At 38.1% G+C, this 12057-nt stretch overlaps 1 pseudogene; it reads right to left on the reverse strand.

Annotated features, from left to right (window-relative positions):
* Positions 1-478: 478 nt before the first annotated feature.
* Positions 479-2117, reverse strand: LOC149119329 (heterogeneous nuclear ribonucleoprotein Q pseudogene; annotated as a pseudogene).
* Between the last annotated feature and the right edge of the window lie 9940 nt (positions 2118-12057).

Genomic DNA, 12057 nt, shown 5'->3' on the forward strand with positions numbered 1-12057 from the left:
AACCAGCCCTGATGATTACACCTGAAGCTGCATATCTGAACACAATTCAAAAGTGATTATTACTATAAAAAGATATAGACAATCATGATTAACCTTGGTGAGCAGAAATAAAATTTAAGGATACCAATAGTGGAATTCATCTATACCACTGCAATAAAATTTAAATACACAAATTCAAGATAATATTTCAGAATACCACATCTGGGATCCTTAATTAAAAAAAAAAAAAAACAGGGGAAAAATCTACTTAGAGCAGATGTTTTAAAGAGAAGAACTTTATTCTTTAATAAGATATCATGATAGAAGTTATGAAGGATTTCTGTTGGAACACATTTGGAAAATAGAGTAGCTTTAGTTTAATAACTTGCACCACAGAGAAAATTGTTAAAGAAATTCATATCAAAGTCCAAGTATTAGTTCAATGTCCTGTATTTGATTCCATGATCTTCATAGGGAGGTCTTCTGCAATAGGATATGCTCCTATACAGCCGAGATATTTAAGGTTGCTTGATTTCCTTACCATTACTCCACTGCAAGCTTCTGGTGTAATCCCACATAGCAAGTCAGTCTTCATTGTAACAGGTCAGGACCGGCCTCGAACCCTTTTCCCTGACCGCAGCCTCTTTGTTGTTGGGCACCTCCTCTCACGCCACCAATGCCTCTTGCTTATCCAGGACCTCCTCTCTGTGAATAACCAGCTCTACCATGGGGAGGAGCAGCCCCATGACCTCTGGATGGAGCAGCACCCCTTGCTCCTCTACCACCCCTTCCTCTAGCTCCAACTTGAAAATCTTCATAACCATAGTATGGATCTTCATATCCACCATGATAGTTATGGTAATCATAGCCAAAATAATCATAATAATCTTCATATCCATAATAATCTGGAGGATACCCATAAACACTTCTACCTCCATGCCCTCGACCTCTTGTTGGAGGGGGCATATGAGTTGGACCATAATAGTAGTAATCATCATACATCTGATTCTTTGCTGCTTGCCTCTGAGCTTTTCTTTCTTTCCTTTTCTGATCTGGTGGCTTAGCAAAAACAATTTCAATGTTTTCTCCCTCCAAGTCTTTGCCATTCATTTCTTCCATAGCCTTAACAGCACCATCTCGTTCATCAAAATGAATGAATGCATAATCTTTCAGTTTCTTTATTCGTTCCAGTTTTCCAAACTGACTAAATGCCTTTTCTAAAATCTCTTCTGTTACAGTATTGGCAAGGTTACATACAAAAAGTACCTTCACCTTTGCCATAACCTCAGGATCAGGATCTTCTATAGGATCAGCCCATTCAACAGTTCCAACATTTTTCCAGACCTTGACTTTACCACTCATTAGCCTACACCTTGCCTGGGCAGCTGTTTTGTGATCTTCATATTCAAGAAAGCAAAAGCCTCTGTTTTTTTTTTTTTCTTGTCATCTGGTTGGTGGTATAAAATGACATCTGTAAGACCCTCTGTTACTTTGCTAAATTCTTCAAGAATCTGTTCCTTGGTTTTACTCTTAGGAATAGAGCCCACAAAAAGCCTATTGTTGGCAACCAAGATGCAGACACCAATATGTTTTCCAGAACAAATTTCATGATTATTATACAGTTTAAAAGCCTCCCGAGCTGCTTTTTTTTTTTTGTACAAAAAGTGACAAATGCATAACCTCTATTGAGACCTGTGAGAGGATCCATCATAAGACGAAGATCCCAAATAGGTCCAGCTTTCTCAAATAAAGGAACAAGCTCATCCTCAAATAGATCTCTTGGGATCTTCCCCACAAATATCTCAGTGCCAACAGAAGGCTGCTGACCTGAATAAACGGAATCTGGAGGCAGTCCCCCATACTTCCTCTGTCCAGTGGTCACATCAAGTGTGTAGCCTGTTCTTCCCAAGAATGCTTTAATTTTTACCTCATCTGGTCCTTTACTAGAGTCCACTACTTTGGTCCCCTGTTTTTCTCTCTGCCTGTAAGTCTTCATGACTCCACATAAAAAGGCACTTTTGTTCTGAACATGAGAGAGATCACTGTCATTAAACTGCTGAAAAATTGCCAATGCACCGTCTTCATTGAATTCTTTCAAAGCTTCAATAGCTCTTTCATCTAAATCACTATGTGCAACTAGCCCTCCCCTTTGGGCTGTGGCCAAGGAATCCTGTCCCAGGGGATCTGGTTGCGTGCTCACTGCTCCCTGTGTCCCTGCAAGTGGAGCTGTTGTAAAATGGCTGCCGAAGTTCACACCGCTGGCAGCAAACCTGATCCAGTTACACTCGCCTCTGAGAGTGCTCCCTGTGCGCACGCGTGCCCCCGCATGATCCCCCCCTTCCCTCCCCTCCCTTGTGCCTCTGCTTCTCTCACTCACTCCCTCAGCCCCTGCCCTCCGCCTGCTCCTCCTTCTCCCCTATCACCACCACCACCACCACCAGCAGCAGCCGCCGCCTCTGCCTCTGGCCGCCTTCTCCTCTTGGCCTTTCTTCTTCCCTCTGTGTTCCTTCCCTCCTTCCCCCACTCCCATCCACTGTGCCTCAGGCAGGAGTGGCAGCCTTGCCCCTTCTCGCTGACTCCTGGCATGCTTGCTCACTCCCTCCCTCTCTTGCTCTCTCCGCCCTGTCCCCCAGTCCCTGCCAAGTCTGCTCCTCTCTCTCTCTCTCCCCCAGTTGACACTCACTGGAGGCTCTTGTCATGAGCTGCCAAGGCTATGGATGCCGCTTGAGTTCACCAACTCTTATCTTATTTACACAAGGCCACAGCCAAAGTGGAAGCTCTCTCCTCCCTTCAGAGAAAGGTACCTCCTTCTTTGATGGCCCATTCTTTCCTCTGGGATCTCACTGACAGAGATCTTTCATTTAGGCTATTTTTTTTTTTTTTTGCCAGAGAGTCTTGGCTTTCCATGCCTGAAACACTCTCATGGGCTTATTAGACATATCTGAATGCCTTAAGGGCTGATTCTGAGGCCAGAGTGCTGTTTAGGACATCTAAAATTCTATGAGTCTGCTGTGTATCCAACTTCCCATGTTGTATAATTTTCTCATTTTAATTCTATCAGTTAATATTAGCAGACACTAGTCTTGTTTATGTGATCCTTTTGACAATTAATTCTCTCATTATGATCAATTATGAACTGAAACTGATCACTTTGACTAGTGAGATGGCATTGGTACATGCCACCTTGAAGGGACTGAATTGGAATCCCCTGGCACATTTCTAACTGTACAGTTTGGCACATGCTCTATTGGACTTACCCCAAATAAAATAAATCTTTAAAAAAATAAGTTCTGTAGATACCAGCTAGGTACATTTGGTCCAGAGTTTTGATTAGCTCTTGTTTCTTTACTGATTTTTTGTCTAGTTGATATGTCCATTGAAGAAAGTGGGGTGTTGTTGATGTCCTCCCTTACTATTGTGTTAAATTGATTGTCTCTGGCCGGCACCGTGGCTCACTAGGCTAATCCTCTGCCTTGCAGCACCAGCACACTGGGTTCTAGTCTGAGTTGGGGCACTGGATTCTGTCCCAGTTGCCCCTCTGCCAGGCCAGCTCTCTGCTGTGGCCTGGGAGTGCAGTGGAGAATGGCCCAAGTGCTTGGGCCCTGCACCCCATGGGACACCAGGAGAAGCACCTGGCTCCTGGCTTCGGATCAGCATGGTGTGCTGGCCACAGTGTGCTGGCCACAGCGGCCATTGGAGGGTGAACAAAGGGCAAAAGGAAGACCTTTCTCTCTGTCTCTCTCTCTCACTGTCCACTCTGCCTGTCCAAAAAATAAAAAATAAATTGATTGTCTCCCTTTAGATTCATTAATATTAATAATTTAATATCCAGATACCCTTTACTACTGAATTCTACAAAATATTTAAGAAGAACTAACTCAAACACCTTTTAAATTATATACAAAAATATGAATAGGATGTGAATCTGCCAAACCTCTTACAGATCACTCTGATACCAAAACAGAACAGGACACAATATAAAAGCAAAGCTACAAATCAATGTCCTTGGTGAAAATAGATGCAGATGTTATCAACCAAAGCCTAGCAACCCAAATCCAACACATCTACAAGATAGTTTATCAGATCAAGTGTGATTTATCTAAGAGATGCAGAGGTGAGTCAACCTTCACAAATAAAAATCACCATAAACCATGTCAATAGAATGTACAAGAAATATAAGCATCTAAATATATGAGGAAAAGCACTTCACAAAATTCAAGAACGCTTCAAGCTAATGGCCCATCAAAAATTTAATATAAGAGCTGACCTCAAAATTATAAAGGCTACCTTTTGGCATCTTGTCAAAATCATACTGAATGGGGAAATGCTGAAATCATTTCCTCTCAGGTCTGGAACAAAACATTATTAGTTTCAACACTGTTATTAGTTTCAACACTGTTATTCTGTATGATATTAGAAATATAAAGAGGATCAAATAGGGAGGAGAAAGAAAGGCCACAAAATTGGAATGGAGAAACTCAAAATATTCTTGTTAACAGATGATGTTATTGTATATGGAAAAATCTAAACCCTGCACAAAAATGTTCTTGGAACTGATAATTCAGTTCAGTAAAGGTGCATTTTACAAAAACAACATGAAAAAGGCAGTTGTTTTTTCATGTACTAGTAATGAACTCTGTGAAAGCAAAATCATGAATAATCACCATTCATAACAGCTACATTCAGATATTTTGTAATGAATTTTACCCAAAAAAGTGAAAGATCACTACAATAAAAATTATAAAATATAAATGAAAGACACAATAAGGGAACGACGTTCTTAACTGAAAACAAAAATTCTACTGCACAAATATCTAAAGCAGTGGTTTAGACATAGAAAAATACTACAAAATGATGATTTAAATTGAAATGTTTAACTGTATTTCATTCACAAATGATATGGTGATTTTTAAAGATTTTAAACAATTGACTTGAAAGGTGGAGTTAAAGAGTGAGGAAGATAAAAAGATCTTCCACCTGCTGTTTTACTCTACAAATAACTCTGGTGGCTGATGGTTGAGCAGTGACAAAAACAGAAGCCTGTAACTCAATCCAGTTCTCCCACATGGGTGACGGGGCCCAAGTACTTGGGCCATCATCCACTTCTCTTCCAGGTGAATTAGCAGGGGGTTGGATTGGAAGTACAGCAACCCAGATTTGAACTGACACTATGAATGGAATGTCAGGATCGTAATCATGGTTTACTCTGCTGTATTACAATGCTGGTCCTGACAGTTGTGTTTTTTTAAGCAATGGGGTATACATTTTAAAAACATATATGAACAGCTACAAGTCTGGGCAAGGATTTGGGAGGCAGAGTGGCAAAGAACACATTTCAAAGGTTACCTCAGTATTCCTGGTGATATATAGCATACATTTGACCTTGGATAAAGACACAGGAGAAGCAGAATCAACAAAAATGGCCGAGAATGACATTCACACTGAGAAGAACACAGAATACACTGGGAAGTATCTTAACTCCTTGTATGAGAGTTATAATACACAATTCTCATTCAATTTTAATATAAAGCAAATTTCTGAAATGGCCAGCACTAATGTATCAGTGTTCCATGTGCAGTGCTAAGCAATGTGCGTAGATATTTTATAACTCTAGCATATATAAAAAGTGGCCTTATATTCATTCAGTATTCTTACCTTCACAAAACATTTCAAGTGGTTCAGGCATCAACAGAGAAATTTAAAGTAAGACCACTCATAATAGTCTGGGGCATTTCAGATGACAGTGAGGTCACCATGGCCATTTGTAACAATCATTTTGTTGTTGTCCTTTAACAATAGTTATACCATATACTTAAATGATAATTATTTTATATGAGCAAAGCCATATGAATTTCTTCAAAGAATGATTTATTGTAAAATGATACTTTCTTTATGAAATTTTCAAAGCTATTATCTTTGATGACAAGGTTATTTTCCACTGTACCTTTCATGATTTTTTTATCTGTACTTTTTAAAAAAACAGTTATTTATTTACTTTATCTAATTGAAAGGCAGAACAAAAACAGAACTAAAAGAAAGGAACAGAGATCTTTCATCTGCTAGTTCACTCCTCAAATTACCACAACTGTCAGGGTTGGAAAAAGCCATAGCCAGGAGCAAGGATCCAAGATCCAGGGCTCAGATATGTCTCCTTGTGGGTGGCAGTAGCACAAACTGTTGAGGCATCATCTTGAGCTTTAATGTATTGTTTAACCAGGGAGCTGGGTTGGGGTGGAGGTGCCAGGACTGCAATCAGCACTCCAATACCAATGTGTGCATTTTAAATGGTGTCTTTTTTTTTAACTTTTATTTAATGAATATAAATTTTCAAAGTACAGCTTATGGATTACAATGGCTCCCCCTCCATAACTTCCCTCCCACCCGCAACCCTCCTCTTTCCCTCTCCCTCCCCCCTTCCATTCACATCAAGATTCATTTTCAATTCTCTTTATATACAGAAGATCAGTTTAGCATATATTAAGTAAAGATTTCAACAGTTTGCACCCACATAGAAACACAAAGTGAATAATACTGTTTGAGTACTAGTGTCTTACACCACTGTGTGAAACTTACCCCTGGCTTATATTCCCCGCAATGTACCATTTTACCTTTTTAACATTTTGGGCTTAGGGAAGTAATTTGCCTTATTTTATAAATGCATAATATATTACCTCACCTAATTTTGTTGTGTGGATTAAAATTATTTTAACACATCACATGTATTGCTTGTGTAGTAAATCATGAAAAAAGACAAAACCATAGATCGCTAGGATCTTATGCAGAGAAACACATAAGAATTATTTTCCAAATAGATTTAAGTACCCATAAAACTTGTTCTCAGGCTGGCGCTGTGGCATGGTGGGTTAAAGCCCTGGCCTGAAGTTCCAGCATCCCATATGGGCACCAATTCTAGTCCTGGCTGCTCCACTTCCAATCCAGCTCTCTGCTATGGCCTGGGAAAGCAGTAGAAGATGACCCAAGTCCTTGGGCCCCTGCACCCATGTTGGGGACCCAGAAGAAGCTCCTGGCTGCTGGCTTCAGCTCAGCTCAGCTCTGGCCATTGTGGTCATTTGTGGAGTGAACCAATGGATTGAAAACCTCTCTCTCTTTCTCTGGCTCTACCTCTCTCTCCTCTAACTCTGCCTTTCAAATAAATAAAATAAATCTATAAAAAAAAAACTTGTTCTAATTGAATACATTAAACATATTCAAGGTTGCGCATTTGGTATAGTGGCTAAGATACTACTTAGGACATTTGCACCTAATGCTGGAGTGTCTGGATTCAATTCCTGGGTCTGCTTCCAAGTCCAGTTTCATGCTAACATGTACAATGAAAGACATATTGTGGTCCAAAGACTTGAATTCCTGCCATTCATGGTGGGAACCTTGAATGAGTTCCTGCCTTCTGGCTTCAACTTGGATCATCCCTGTCTGTTGTGGGCATCTGGAGAGTAAATAAGTGGGCAGAAGATGTAGATCTCTCTGTATGTCTCTCTGTTTTTCAACTACAAATAAACAAACTTTCAACTACAAAAAACTAAAAAGTTATACTTGGCTCCTTACTTTGCATCAAACTCTACATGTATCCTGTTTTTCCTTTGGCTATGACTATTGTAAAGCTTGGTCTAAATTTGATTGTGTGTTGTATTGTTATAAATTATTTTGTCCCGTAATGTTATTATTTCTGTTTGGAGCTTATTCCCCATTGTATAAAATTCTTCTATTTAAAATATGTTTAATTTTTATCAATAGAAGAAACAACTTACAGATGCAGAGAATCTTTGTAAGAGATAGTTTTGGTTAGGTTGAACTTCTCAAATTTCTATTTTTGTCTCATCCCTCTTGAAACTTTATCAAAAAAAGAAACTTTATCAAAAAATTGAAGTCTTGGGCCATAAATTGTAAGTCCTAAATAACAGAACTTGAATCATTTCTCTCTGGATGCATTTTCAATTATGCATGATATATGCATGTTTATATTTGTGAAATCTGTGTTTTGTTTGCAAAAAAATAAATAAAGAAAATTGTAATGCCCTCATTTTTCTGTCCTAGACTTGGTTCACATGAAGTCTAGATATGTCAGGGTCTCATTTTGTCTGTACATGATAAAGCTTTGTCTCCCCAGGAGAGAGATTATACTCTTTGCTGTAATGAAAACTCTAAGTCCTGTTGTTTTAATTCCTACTCCCATATTTCCTCTAATAGAAGAGGGAAAAGGTTCTGGGGCTAAATTCTGGGATCCGTAATCATATCTGTCTCCTTACACAGCTTAAAATGGGGCCCAGAATGAGCATCATGGGAAGAGGAGCCAAGGGAAGAGGGGTTTAAAAATATGGAAAGGCTGAATGTACCGCACATCCTGATTTATGAACAAAATTGAAAAAAAGCAAAAATGTAAAAAAAAATAATGTAGAAAACGTTCTTATTCTGCTTAAACAGATGACATATATTATGCATCTACCTCAGGAAGTCCCAGTGTTTCAGGGAGATGTTGTCTTAGTAAGCTTCCTTTATAAGTATTGAAGTCAGAAACTTCAAGAAAGAAATGAAGCCAATTTCAAAAAACCCACTTAGTCTGACAAAACATTTAGATCAATTCTTGCAACTCAGCTACTATACCTGGGTTGCAGTGATGCTTTTAATGAACATATTATCTGCAAGAGAGAAAAATGGGATGATCGGGAGGGAGGCTATGAAAATTTGGGAAAGAGAAGACATTGCTGGACTGGGAATCTCCTCACCTAAGGACAACATCCCAAAGATCATTAATGTGATAATTCCCCAGAGTAAAATTGTAAGGCGTAAGGGAGGTAATGATGAAAAAAATTTTAAAAAATCAAGCTTGAGATCACAAAATGCATCAAAGACATTTGAACTTCAACATCAAAAGAAAGAGAAAAATCCCTCAGCATTCTTACAAAGGCTTAGAGATCAAATAAGAAAATATGCTGGGCTCAGCCCTGAGAGTCAGCTGAGACAATGTTTTTTAAATTAGATATGTCAAAATTAAAGTTAGCCACATAGAGACACACAGAAACTCAAAAAATCTTTGTGTGAAGGAAGGAGGATTAAAAAATAGCATATGGAAAAATTCATATCCACAGTGGAAAAAATAATACACAAAATGTTAAAAACAAGGCCTCTTCAAAGAGACATGAAAGCTCACTGGGGCCAGCAAACTACAAAGAGGGAAGGAGTGACTCTAAAGCCAGTGAAAGCTATTAGAGCCACGGCATTTTACCACTGTGGAAAGCCAGGGCATTTCCAAAAAATGTTCAGAGTTAGAAAAATGAAGATAATTCACTTCTTGATCTTTGATGAGGACTGGGGTGGTGGTGGTCAGTGATTCCTTTTTGAGAGGTCCTTCCTGGAGCACTTAATATATCTAGAGTTGGAACCAAAAGAGGAGGATTAAATATTCCTTGTGGATTCCAGGTCAGCCTAGTTCTCCCTTGCTTGCCAAACATAGGATATAAAATTATACAAAGAAAAATTAAAAATGTCTGGGGTAAATAAGGATGACTTTCAGGTCCTATTTTTTTTAGTTTTAATAATTTTTATAATAGTGAACAAATTTCATGTAATCTTATGTACAGATTCAGGAGCATACTGATAATTCCCACCATAATATCCACCCTACCCAAGCTCCCACTCTCTCTCCTACATTCTTTCTTATTCTTTTTTTAATTTTTACTATGACATACATTCCATTTATTTTAAAATCATAAGCTTAACCCTCCACTAAATATTCAACAAATGTAAGAAAAAATGTTGCTTTTGAAAGAAAAAGTTAAATTAGGTACAGGAGAAATGTGAAGTTCCTTCCTATGTATTCCAGAGGTGGGAACCAATCACTTCAGCAAATCTAATTATTAAAATTAGGACAGATACTCACAGTAAATAATGGGCAGCTATGAGTCCTAAAATTTCCAGAGAGAACAACAACAACATCATATTGACTCTTCAGTATGGGCAAAAGAGGGAAGTCGAGGAAGGTTAAAATTATGCCTCTAAAAATTAAGCTGAAACAGCTTTACTAGTAAAGAAATCTGATGTGTTTTATAGATTATTACAGGAATTAAGAGCTATCTACTAAATTGCACAGGCTTGTCACACTGTGGTTTACAATTCTTATACCATTCTCAGTAAAATTCCCCATGACCACACAAGTTTTAGTGATGCTGACTTAAAATGTGATTTCTAGATCTGCCCACTAGACACAGAAAGCAGAAATCACTTTGCCTATCAGTGGAAAATCCGAACGGGGGAAGAAAACAAAATAGGTGGACTGCATTGCTTCAATGATTGACTGAAACACCCAAATTATTTGGTCAAAGCCCTGGCCTGAAGAGCTAATTTCCCATATGAGCGCTGGTTCTAGTCCCAGCTGCTCCTCTTCTAATCCAGCTCTCTACTATGGCCTGGGAAAGTGGTAGAAGATGGCCCAAGTGCTTTGGCCCCTGCACCCACATGGAGACTCAGATGAAGCTCCCGGCTCCTGACTTCGGATTGGTGCAGCTCTGGCTGTTGCAGCCATCTAGGGATTTAACCAGCGGATGGAAGACCTCTCTCTGTTTTTACCTCTCTCTGTAACTCTATCTTTCAAAAAAAAAATCTAAACCAAAGAGATAAATATAATTGACTAATTCCAGAATTTAAAATAGGAGGTCATTCTTTTGGAAAAGATTAATTTAACAATCAATGCTGTACAAACCTAGCTGAATTTTATAAAAGGTGGGAGCCTGTAAAACAATACCTGACCATAACTGTTAAGGTATTGTAGAGTATGAAAGCAGATATGAGAGATGGTCCTTTACATGAGGGGATGTGGCTCTCTGTGATGGTTAAACTTGAGTCATGGAGGGGAAATATAATGATTATGCAATTATGGATGGTAATAGTCATTCAATATGTGAAAATGACAGATTACCTATAAACCTATCTGCTCAGACCTCTGAGTTGTATATCCTCAATCACACTCTAAAGCTTCTTGAGGGCCAAGAGGGGATGTTTACATAGACTCCAGGAATGCTTATGAAGTGGTACAAATTTTGCAAAAATCTGGACAGAAGGGGTTTTATAAATGGAAATGGAAATGAAAATTGAAAATAACTGTTTCAGAAGATTTTCACAGATATTCAAGTCTCTTGCTTCCCACTGAAATACCTAATTATCATGTAAATTGTCACCAAAAATTAAAGTCATATATATATATATACACACACATATATGTAAAGTTCTTAACATACTTATTAGAATATAGCAATAACTCAACAAATTCTTTCTAAATGAATAAATTAGACCTTGTACTGATCTGATGTACCAAACTAGTATTTTTATTTTTTCCCGTTGTATGAATTATTCATGTTCTTCATAAGATATCAGAATAATACCTGAAAGAGTAAAAAATTATCTGGAATCTCACTACCATGAGAAACTCTTATTTGTTGGTATCTCCTTTAATACTGACTGCAGAGCATAACACAGGTGAGCCCAGTCAATGGTGTTAAATTTCAGCACTGCCACATACTCAGATTGCCCAAGTGATAATAGAATTCCCAGGTCTTATTTTTCTCATCTGTAGAGTGGAGATAACAATGGAACCAATGTCAAATAGTTATTATGCGATTAAACAAGTGAATATTTACAAAACAGCTAAAGTAATTTTTGAAATGTTATACGCATTACATAAATAATGTATTAGATCTTATGAAAATTTGTGCACTCTTCACTCATCTGAATGCTCACTCCAATGTTAACCAATGTTAGCATCTATTGTGGGTCCTTATGTGCTTTTTTCTTTATCCATATAATCACATATGGTTGCTGGTTATTATTATTATAGAACCATGATCATATACACACTAATCTAGAGAACATTTATTTTATTAGTTTTAGAGCCTGTTCTGTCAAGTTAATTGCTTTCTTTTTTTAAATTTTATTTAATAAATATAAAATTCCAAAGTACAGTTTTTGGATTACAGTGGCTCACCCCCAAAAAACTTCCCTCCCACCCACAACCCTCCCATCTCCTGCTCCCTCTCCAATTCCATTCATATCAAGATTCATTTTCAATTA

The sequence above is a fragment of the Oryctolagus cuniculus genome, chromosome Y (genome assembly GCF_051225735.1).
Source record: "Oryctolagus cuniculus isolate XC-2025 breed Fujian yellow rabbit chromosome Y, ASM5122573v1, whole genome shotgun sequence".
Lineage (NCBI taxonomy): Eukaryota > Metazoa > Chordata > Mammalia > Lagomorpha > Leporidae > Oryctolagus > Oryctolagus cuniculus.